This window comes from Chlamydotis macqueenii, chromosome 1, assembly GCF_036417535.1.
Source record: "Chlamydotis macqueenii isolate bChlMac1 chromosome 1, bChlMac1.mat, whole genome shotgun sequence".
In the NCBI taxonomy this organism is placed as follows: domain Eukaryota; kingdom Metazoa; phylum Chordata; class Aves; order Otidiformes; family Otididae; genus Chlamydotis; species Chlamydotis macqueenii.
In genome coordinates, this window is record NC_141556.1 from 195,904,554 (window position 1) to 195,916,634 (window position 12,081).

The following is a 12,081-nucleotide window of genomic DNA, read 5'->3' on the forward strand; positions in this document are numbered from 1 at the left end:
AAACTGCAGGAGGAGCTTGGATGGGGAGGGGAGAAAGGCTGTAAAGGTGATTCCCACCACCTTTAAACCTAGATGAGTTGTCCAGAACAGCCCCAGTGGTCTCTTTGTGGTTAGGCATCATCTGGAAGAAATCATCTGAACCATCACAGTTCCCAGACATGAGACCATGCAAAATAGGTGAGAGACAAGTATAGAGAATCCAGTAACATCAGCCTGAGAAAGTTCAGGTTGGATGTTTCTTTCAGACAAGTACTTCATATACATCATGACCTTCAGAGACTGTAAACTCTTATCCTGTTAAGGTTATTTTAAATCAAAGGCCAGCATGCCAGCAGCTGCACAAGTGAGGAATGCCTAAGAAAATAAATACCAGTTAGAGTGCTATTTAATGCCGTTAACTGCAGTGGGTGGAGGCTGGAGGGCAGTAGCTTTTAACAGGTTTTATTTGAAAGACTAACTCAGTGTGGTTGTCACGACAGTTGTCTTTGTGGCCGAAGTTGTATTGCTAACAGATGGAAATCTGGCAGCATTTTCTAATTTATGCAGATGCTTTGCAGAAGGAGTTACCATCCTAAGTGATTCTAACATTAACCTTACACAAACCTTTCTCCACTGTGTTAATAAACAGAACATTTTAAGGCTGTTCTGCTCGAAACAGTCATAGAAATGTTCAACTGTGCCTCCCTTTTCATCTCTTCAGTTACTCTTACAATTTAGCATGAAAATTCTTTTGCATAAAATCTCCGCTGAATTGAAAATTGGATATGTAGCAAAAGTCAGTCTAGTCCTAAAAATATCCATTTTAATTATAAAATTACCTACCAGGTTGTGTCTTCATTAATGAGCTAAGCTTGTGGACTGTCTTGTTCTTGAAAACTGGCATTCAGTACAATACCCAACAAGAATGATTTAACGAGAGAAGTATCTAAATTGGCAATCATTTAAAAGGACTGAATAATATTCTTAATAGCTGTGTAATGTTTCATCTTTTTGCTTTGATTGGCACTTTTTTAATTGTTAACACTCTTTTCAAACTGGCAACACATTGCCTCATTCTAATCTGCAGTGAGCCCAACTGTATTACACACCATCGCAAGTGCTAAGCAGGCTGAGGAACAACACACCACTGAGATGTTCTGAGACATTTTGTGTATTTTATCGATCTCTGTCTGTGCTTTACAGAAGATTTTAGGAAATTAGGGAGACCATGTACTTTTGTTTTGCCCTTTGACAGTTATTTGAATATGTAGGGTTGTGGAACTTATGTGCATTTATATACTCAATGCCCTGATCAGTTAAGATGAGTAAAGGGGATACTTTTTGCTGCAGTTGTGTCTCTTTGAGATGACTGATTGTGTGCATCCACATTGTAGACGCCTTAAACAAATGAGGGCAAAACTCTTGTAACTATTCACTCTGTCCAGGTATATAAGTAAAACTTTGACCCTCACTAGATGAAGGTACTAGTCACATAACTTTATAAGGAACACAGAAGAAAATATGTAATATAGAGAGACATGCAGACCATTGGAGCATTTCAGAGAAGGAGTTGATATTTGTTTTGAATCTCTGAGCATTATTTGCATGACTCATGAGCCGTCTTTTGGGTCTGAGCAATATAACTTGAACCAAGAAAGATGCCTTCCCTTAAATAATAACACATCCACCCTAGAAACTAAATGCAGGCGTTAAATCCTAAGCTTAGATACCATATTCAAGCAGGACAGATCTTTCCATGGAGGCTTTCAAATGCATTTTTCCTTTGGCCATTGTCTTTACAGGAAACATAGATACTTCCTTTCTATCACTAACTTAAAAGTCAGTTTTGTTGAGAGGATGGCTATCCTTTTTTTTTCCACAAGGAGCCTGACTTAGCAGCAACCCAGAATTGTCTATCTTTTCAGGGTGCAGTCTTGAGTGGTGGCAGCTTCAACTATGAAGTAGTCTTCTCAGCAGCTCCAAAGCACATAGTCTTCTCAGCAGTGCCAAAGCACGGAGGCACTACGAGCAGAGATGAGAAGTGAGTGTTGGTTGCAGTATAGGGAACAAGTCTGCAGGCATGTGGCTCAGGCTTCAGTGAAATGGCCCCTGTTTCCTGCCTGGAAAGCTCAGGCAGCTGTTACTGAGAGAAGAGCAGCTGCCCCAGCGGGGCAGGGGTACTTGCCTTCTGTTGCTTTACATCCCAAAGCAGGATCTTGGCTGCATATTAGTCTCTGCTCTTTTTCCCTAGTGATCAAGTGAGAAGAAATCTCAGACTGTGAGATTTCAGGCTGTGACTAAACATACCCTGGAACTACTTGCAAGCAAAATTTTCCAGCTCCCTTCTGAGGGATCCATATAATTCTTCCGGATTATGTTGTTGAAGTGACCAGTTCACTTGCTATTTCTCATTTATTTATACAGGATTCTCTATCAGGATGCTTCACCTGCAGAACACCAAGGAAGTGACAAACTTTCCCTTAAATCACTTAAAGTTTAACATCCAGTGTCCCAGACAAGTTCTGCTGGAGCTCTATAAAAGGGATACAGACATTCAGGTGGCAGAACAAGAGCTGTGTTACAATAATGACTGGGAAGGATGAGAAGAGGTGAGGACTGTAGCCATATCCGCCAATGCCTCTGACAACTCAGCAAAGGAAACTATCTCTGCTTGATCACAGATCTTGTTTTTCTAGTACTGGGACTGGGAGGTTGCAGCCTTCCTAGAGTGGTTTAGCAGTGCCCCAACTTTCTTTGAATGGACATGGGAGACCCAGTGACCACTTCTGAAATCCAGGGCATTTTCAAATAGAAAGGTCTTTCAGTTGCTTTACAAATGTAATGAGAGTCCAGAGAGTTAGACAATATGTCAGGTGGGAAGTACTGTTAGTCCCAAACAGTTTTACAAGAAATCTAAACCATAAAAACCCGAATTCTGTGCATAAGTAATACTACACAATTGAGTCTAGTAAGCATTTATAGCACTTCGTGCCTCGGGCGTCTTATGAACTAAAAAAGATCAAAGGCTGAGTGCCCTCAGCACTCAGACCTTCAAGAAGGAATCCAATATCCCTCCTCGTTGATGATTGCCTCACAGGAAACACCGAGCAGCTTGAAGAATAAGGCCCCAAATGCATATCTGGCACCCAGTTAAATTCTATAAGTATTTAGTATTTTTTTAATCAGCGTTCGTTACATCCCAGTATAAACCACAGCTAAAAGAAATTACATGCATCTGGTTTAAATCTTGGTCATTAATTACTTAGCCTGTCACTAACTAATAAGATGTCTTTAGAACAAAAGTGCTTCTATTTTAGTTAACCAGTTACTGTTATTGTTCATGTTTCTGCTATTTTTCCTTCAATACGCTATTTATTGTACATTTCACTTTAAAAACTCCATTACTTACATGGATAGTGATAATGCATGAAGTATGTCTCCAGCTGTTTTCAACTTTTGTGACCTATGTAAACACTGAGCTTTGAAATAACTTATGCTAACTTCTACTGAGAATAAGTTAATTCCTAGGCTGACTGATTCTAAGTGTTTTAAAGGCTATAAGTACATGTAGTCTCAAGTGAGTTCGATGTTTCGTATTTCATCTCAAAACAAAGCTAAAACATTCACATGTCTAGCTAGAAAGCTGTAAATCAGTACCATCTCCTTATGATACTTGTACTCTCACAGGTTTTATACCCATATGAAAAGGCATCTCTAAGATTCACAAAACATTGTATGATGCTCACTGCAGAGTTCCCCAGGTAACACAGTGCCCTGTCAAGTACTGCACTGTGATTTCTCTTGATCCTACACAGAGAAACAGCAAATGCACAATGTCATATTCAAATAAACCTACTGTTACTTTAAAAATACGCAATGAACATCTGTCAGACACAGTCATTTCTCTTTTCAAACCCAAGAAATAGAGACCACCAGAAGCAGAATTATTAATCCAATGCTATTCCTTTTAGCAATCAAAATACTAGACAAAGGCTCATATTCTGCTCTGTTCTCTGTATTCTCACTCCTTTTGGTTTTGTAGGATGAGTTCATTTGGAAATGACATTTTCTATTTACTCTAAGATTCAGCAAAACTGGTGCAGCCATTTTAGATTCTTTTTGAGTGTACTAAACAAGCAGCATTTTTTCATACAATCCAGTTTTAATCCCATATAAGCAATTCTTTGTGTTGATTCACGTAACAGAGGACACTGACTCTGCATATAGAAACTTTCTGGGAAGCTTTAATTTTATTAATGAGCAGAAGCTAGCCTTGCAAAATGCAGACATGCAAGGACCTTTAGATTATGACTGGAAGCCATGTAGAAAGTTGCTGTGCCAGGAACATAATGAATATCATAGGAAGTGGCAGGGGGAGACTTTGTTCCAGTTTCTCAGAGGTGTCAGTGAAGGAAGAGTGGTAGATGGAGGACTGGAACTTGGTTTTCACTCCAAGACATATGCATGAGAGAATCACGGCTCCTCTCTTCTTGTGTTTTCAGTGACAGTTGTTCACTGGAGAAAACAAAAATCAACCTTGAAATACAGATTTCCAAGACTCAGGGTTTTTGTTTGATTCTGTGAATATAAGCTTTGATAAGACAGTTGTAAAAGTGTTTTCTAAGAAAAGCATTTAGCAACCAGATTACACATCTTTGACAAATGGCTTTAGGGGATTAATTTCAGCTAGAATTTTCCAAAGTTATTTTTTTGCCTATCTGAAATTGTTATTCCATTTATTCAAGCTAGCTGACATTCAGTGCTTCAAGTGCCGGGCTCAATGACATTCAATGTTATGAGCTAGCATTTTACAAATTGAACAAAAATTAGCCATGCCCAAGATTTTTCACATTAACTCATAGCAAAGGAGCACGGTACATGACACCAGACTGTCAATTCTGATTAAAAAGCTGAATTCTGTCTGCTTTGGCAGTGAAATCTCAAGTCAGTAAACAGAGCTAAGTGGACTGTACAGTCAGAGTGAGAGGAAAGAAGGGGCTGGTAATGGCAGCATAAAGTTCAATGGATCTGTGCAACATATCAAAGTTACAACTGTTACCCAGAAATGTAAAAATTGATAGCATAATCCATTTCTTTTAAAGTTTTTACTGAAAAGAGAGTAACATCACCCTTTTGAGTGTCCCCTCATGGTCTTCAAGGAAAGCTGCTTCTTAGAGACACTTGTTAGGGACATAAGGCAGGACACCGCGTTTGAAGTAGAGGCTGCAACAAAAGCATGCATCCTCCCTCTCGAGCCCTTGCTACCTCAGCCTGAGATACACCTGGAAGAAGTTATCACAGATCTCATGTTATTCCTTCCAGGAAGATACAAAACCAGGCTTTATTATAGAATGGTTTCCCTTCATATCACCTTGAACATTTGCAGAATTTGGAAAAGACATTGTTAATCTTTTTTTCTTACTAGAAGAATTAGTGAGTGAAGGATTTCTTTTTCTCTGTACATCTAATTGCACATCTAATCAGTTTGCCTGTGAGTGCTTCAGTCAGTTAATAAGATTGTAGCAAAAATCATTGCTAAAGCCCATTAACTCAGACCAATATTAATTTCCAGTATGTCAATTCAAAGGTCAGAAGCATTTTTCCACTGGGATTTTTTGGTGCATTTGTATGTAAGTGTACAGACCTACCTAGTTTTAGTCCTGCGCTTTTGACTAAAGTATTTATATTCTTCCATTATTTGGTCCTACACTGTGTAAAACTAAGCAAATGCAAAACAAAGTCTTTACAGAATGAGTCATGTGTCTCAGACATAAAAAAATTATTTCAATAGTCTTCAGTCAGTTTTTCTCCCTCCTCACCCACCCAGTTTTGACATATATATATACATGTGTAGTGCTTATGTTTATTTTTTAACTATCATTTTGTGGTTACTGATTAAGAAAAACAGAAAACCAGGGTTACTTGGTAATAGAAAAACTGGCATTTAGCCATGGTAGCATCAGCTGAATCAACTGCCCTTGGGAGTCCTGTAAATTCATTGTGACGGTTGATCCTAATATATAGCAGTTACACCTACTGCCGCTCATGCAATCTAGCAGAATGTGTTGCTAAATTTAGAACAATGTTTACCCCTACTGTGTCTATATGTTCTGATTAACCTGGCTGTCGCCCTTCACTTATTCCAGCAATCAGCTAAAGCGACAGACGCTTCTAATGTCAGGACAACTAGAAGACACTTTCAGCGACTGTCAGCTGAAATACTTAGTAAAAATAATAGATGTTTCCAATCCAGTTTATAAATATGTGGATCAGCTAACTTGTAATTAATTTTACTCTATAGAAGAGCCTAAAATGCTAGTCTGTTCATCCAATTTCCTCATCTGTTTATGTAAAAGTATTTGCATGTGTGTGTTTTCTAGAAAAAAAAATGGTGCAATTCCTGAAGGAAAGTAAAGAATTAAGTACTTCTTATTCATGCTCAGAATGGCAGTAACATAAGCATCAAGAGCTGAGATTATTCTATTTCCTAACACATCCTGACATTCCACCCATGTTAGTCAAAGGCATTTTTAGCCTTTTAAATCTATTCACTATCACCTTTTCCTACTGAGGGAAATTAGAGTATCATCTGCTCTCTACAAAGCAAAGCTTAACAAACTCATCAAATGAAGATAGTTCCTTCCTGAGATAGCAGTGTGGAAAAATTTTCTACTAACTTCCAAAAATGCTGGATCAACCATAGAAACCATCAAAGAGATGAAACAAATGTGCTGTTTGGGAGGATGGATAGCAGGAAAGGAAAAAAATAGCAGGAAAGGGAAAAGCAGAAGCCATTGCTCATTACTGCTATAAGTCGTACCAGTCAAAAGATTTTAGTATTATTGACATTCAACAACAGAAAGAGTAGCAGCACTCTCCAAGCTTTTCAGTGAAGACATTCAGTACTTCCCGATCTGAATTAAGCGGAACTAGTGACCTAAAGGTCGCAGGCATCATACCACACTGCAGGTCTATGACCCATTTGAACTCCTGCGTTTTCAGCATGCCTAAAGGATCCAATTGACTTGATATGGAGGTGCTCCAGGTCAACACATCGAGAATATTTTATAGTTGGTAACTCTTGTTAATCAAGATTCAAAGAAACAAGGTTATTCCTCTGATTAAAATAATGCAAGTAATTATTGTGAATGTTTAGAGAGGTGATGTTAACTGTGCTGCCCTCTAAGAAGGTATTATCTGCTGGCAAGGACTAAAGAACTAGTCCACATTGTATCGTGACAATTGCAAAGTTATCCTCCACAAATTATTTATGCTTCTGCATAATAATGCCAAAAAACTACTTGGCACATTTAATCTAGACTCTGACTATAGATCCCTGCCAGAAAGGGCTGTAAAAATAAAAAAAAAAAAAAAAAAAATAAAAAAAAAACAAATAAAAAAAAAAACCCTCTCAGAATGAGAAAAGAAACAAAATTGTGCTAGATTGGCCAGAACAGTTTTTCAGTCTTTTTCTTTGTAAAAATCAGATGGCTAACTATGCAAAGAATATGAGGTTGGCATGGCATGCTCTTTGTAAGAAGTGAAGAGAAGGTGCCATCAGGTAATGGCAGAGTGAAGGAATCCCCCAGCAAGGAGAAGCTCGACAAAGATGCTGAAAAAGGTCTGACAAATGCAGTGGTTCAGGTGAGAGGAGGATGAGGTCAGAGCGATGAGAAAGGATTTTGTCAGCTGCACATTGGATTGACTGTGAATTATGGGAGACCAGGAGAAGGAGGCAGGAAGGACTGTACAAATATCAGGAGGAGAGGCTAGGTGGCTCATGCATTAATATCTGTGCAGTTGAAAATGAGAAGGAGAAACGAAATTGGAGATGTGAAAAAAAAAAGAGCTACTACGGTAGAAAAAGGGCCTGGATGTGAAGGGAGAAGTAAAGAGAAAAATCCAAGAACACTACTGTAAGTAATCCCATTATGCACAGAGGATTACAATAGTAGTGCTGAGAGAGAGGATAAAATTGTTCCTGGGTTCATTCTGCCACAAACAAAGACCACTGGAAATCCTTGGTCCTCTGTGTACAGGTGAGTGTCAAGAATAAAATAATCTGCAAATGGTATAATTGTGCGCAGCTCTCCAGGAGGAGGAGGAATAAGCTGAATTTTGAATGGTGCTACAGATGTCTTCCAAGTAGTTGACAGGAATTTGTCTGGTAGCAATAACAAGGAGTATGGACAGAGGTTACTTGATGTTGCAATAGTCACTTGTGAAGTAACAGCTCTGTAAATATTTTGAGAGGTATGTGATCACTGCAGGCCTGCACTGCAGCAGAAAGCTGAGCTCCCTCACAGCAAATGCCATTGAAAGCTGTTTGGTGCTAACACAGCTGCTCATAAAACTTAGTAGGGTGCTATTGGGAACATGAAGATTGAAGTAACAGCTGATGCTGTCAAATTGGAGACTTACCACTTTTAAACTGATATAAGTCCTTTCCTATTGGAAGTTTTCATTCTGAACTTTACCATTTCATAGAATCATAGAATAATTTGGATTGGAAGGGACCTTTAAAGGTCATCTAGTCCAAACCTCTTTGCAAGGAGCAGGGACATCTCCAACTAGATGAGGTTGCTCAGAGCCTCATCCAGCTCGGCCTTGAATGTTTCCAGGGATGGGAATCTACCACCTCTCTGGGCAACCTGTTCCAGTGTTCCACCACCCTCATTGTAAAAAATTTCTTCCTCATATCTAGTCTATATCTACCTCCTTCTAATTTAAAATCATTATCCCTTGTCCTGTCACAACAGGCCCTGCTAAATGTTTGTCCCTATCTTTCTTATAAGCTCCCTTTAGGTACTGGAAGGCCACTAAAAGGTCTCCCCAGAGCCTTCTCTTCTCCAGGCTGAACAGCCCCGACTCTTTCAGCCTGTCTTCATAGGAGAGGTGCTCCAGCTCTCTTATCATCTTTGTGGCCCTCCTCTGGATTTGTTCCAGCAGATCCATGTCCTTCTGTTGGGGGCTCCAGAGCTGGACCCAGTACTCCAGGTGGGGTCTCACGAGAACGGAGTAGAGGGGCAGAATGACCTCCCTCAACCTGCTGGCCGCACTTCTTTTGATGCAGCTCACGATATGGTTGGTTTTCTGGGCTGTAAGTGTCCATTGTTGGCTCCTGTTGAGCTTCTCATCAACCAACACCCCCAAGTCCTTCTCCCTAGGGCTACTCTCAACCCATTCTCTGCCCACCCTGGATTTGTTCCTGGGATTGCCCTGACCCATGTGCAGGACCTTGCACTTGGCCTTGTTGAACTTCATGAGGTTTGCATTGGCTCACTTCTCCAGCCTGTCAAGGTCTCTCTGGATGGCATCTCTTCCCTCCAGTGTGTCAACTGCACCACACTGCTTGGGGTTGTTGGCAAACTTGCTGAGGGTGCACTCTATCCCACTGTCCATGTTGCTGACAAAAATGTTAAATAGGGCCCGTCCCAATACTGACCCCCAAGGAACACCACTTGTCACTGATCTTCACTTGGACACTGAGCAGTGAACTACGTTTTCAGTGCGGCCATCCAGCCAATTCCTTATCCACTGAGTGGTCTGTTCATCAAATCCATGTCTCTCAGTTTAGAGACAAGAATGTTGTGCAGGACAGTGTCAAATGCTTTGCACAACTCCAGGTAGATGACATCAGTTGTTCATCCCTTGTCCATCAATGCTCTAACCCCATCATAGAAAGCCATCAAATTGGTCAGGTAGGATTTGCCCTTAGTGAAGCCTTGTTGGCTGTCACCAAACACCTCCATATTTTCCATGTGCCTTAGCATGGTTTCCAGGAGAATCTGCTCCATGATCTTGCCAGGTACAGAGGTAAGACTGACCAGCCTGTAGTTCCCTGGGTCTTCCTTCTTTTCCTTTTTGAAAATGATGGTTGTTTCCCCTTTTCCAGTTAGTGGGAACCTCACTAGGCTGCCACAACTTCTCAGATAGTGAGACATATATATGACAGATAGTGGCTTGGCTACTTCATCCACCAGTTCCCTCAGGACCTACAGATGTATCTCATCAGGTTCCACTTACCTTCGTGTTCCTTAGATCTTAATTCTGATCTTCTTCACCTGCCTGGCAAGCCTGTGGTGAAAGATGCTTTTCCCCTTCTCTGACAGATGAACCCCATCAGCCCCCAGTAGACCAGGTTTTTCAAAGCGAGTTCCATGATCTAAGAACCAAACCCCTGACTGTGGTACCACTCTTGTAGCCAATTGTTGATTTGCTGGATTCAACTGGCCCTTCCAAACCTCTTGCCTTTGGTGGGGAGGATTGATGAAAAAAAACTACATGTGCTCCAGGTGGTAAAATAAAGCTCCTGTGCTTTATTTTAACAAAGTTGCGGCTAAAAGAATAATCACAGAAATAATCTTTCTAAGACTCACTACAGGATGGAGATGGTTCATCAAGGCAAGTTTTGTAACAATTACATCAATAGTGTCATCACAAAGTACTTTCAGAAATGTTGTGTGATAAGTGCTATATTTGAACAGCCTCAAGAGTAAGGAGCTATCATTTTAAGCCAAATTTTCACTTGTGTATAGAGCTAATGATGAAAACAGGACCTGCCTTGAATGAAGCTCTGTTTTACGTAGACTTTTCTCTGACATGTTGAGTAGAAATTGAAAACTTACATGAGGCTTGGCTTTTATTTTGGATAATTTAGAAATGATGATGTATACAAATGCACTGAGTGCTAGGGGCAATGTGTAAGGTGTGTGTTTCTGATGTCCTGCTTATTAACAAATGTATTTTTAATATCAGCTTACAAATGAACAAATGTTAAAAATTCCCATTCTAAGTGTCTTGGGTTACTTTTTGGAGAAAAAAAAAAAAAGCCACCCTCCTAAAACTTGAATAGTTGTTTCCAACATCCATTTGAAACCTTTTCAGATTCTCATTTTGTACCTCCTGGGCCCTGTGAAGTTATAATTAATGAAATCCTGCCATCAGGACCTTCCTATCAAATTAAATCATTTCACAGAGTTTTCTCTCCATTTAATTCTGTTCAACTGAATGTTTACTGATGAGTCAATTAGCCACTACTTTGTTTGTTCAACTTAATGTCATCACATCACCATGAGATCACCATAGCAAACATTCATCAACAACAGCATTGTCATGTCTGGCTGGTTGCTACAGGTTGGCCTCAGTCTGTTCACATCCAGAAGGCTGACTGGTCCCTGATGGTGGTCTGGCTGCAATGTACCCAGGGGAACCCGTATGGGGCACGGGGGTTAGACACAATCTTGTAATCGTTGGTGAGGATCACCCCTCTATATGGTGCATGACCTAAGGAGGCAGAACAATTTGCCAAGGCAGCCATGGAAACAAACCCAGTGCAAATGGGTTGATATCTGCAGCTGGAACAGGCCATGTTGTGTGGTGACAGTTACTGCAAGGAGAAGCTGTGTTTTTAAAGCACTGGCAATTACCAGGGACAAGGTAGTAGATATATCAAGCAATATAAACCTACCAACCCAGGAGGTTCCACATATATTGATATAGCCAGTCAAACGTAAATGGGCATCAGATCATTTTGTGTGCACTGAGTGGTACTACCATAGACTCCAATATTCCGGAGCTGAACAGAAGATGGTAAATGCATGTTAGCATCACTCAAACCTAGAGGCTGAATTACTTTAAGTACAGTGCCCATCTGCCAGGTCTTGTCTTCCGAGTTTGTTTTCCCAGATATCTGTAAATGTATATCAGGGAACGACATGTTTCAGAGTTTTTGAAACAAAAGTGCTGTAAATGTAGAATGCACTGGCTACTGTTTTGGCTCCTTTAAGCAGAAGGCACCACAGGTGTCAGGCACCGCACGTGTCAGTATGAGGCCAAGTTGGCTATGTTGGTGTTCACACTAACATGTAGATCAGAAACCAATTCGGCTCAGGTGTCTGAAGCCAGTATCTTCACACAGAGGGCCACTAAAAGGTGTTTTGGGTACCAGAGCAAACCTTTATTGACTTCTGGCACCTACAGTCCTATTGCTGTTTTAACTTGTGACCTGAATGCTGAAGCACCAGCAAGTTTGAATTTTGTATAACTCTGGGGAGCAAGTAGCTCTTGTTACCTCATTTTTGCACAAGGTCAGTGGAGCAA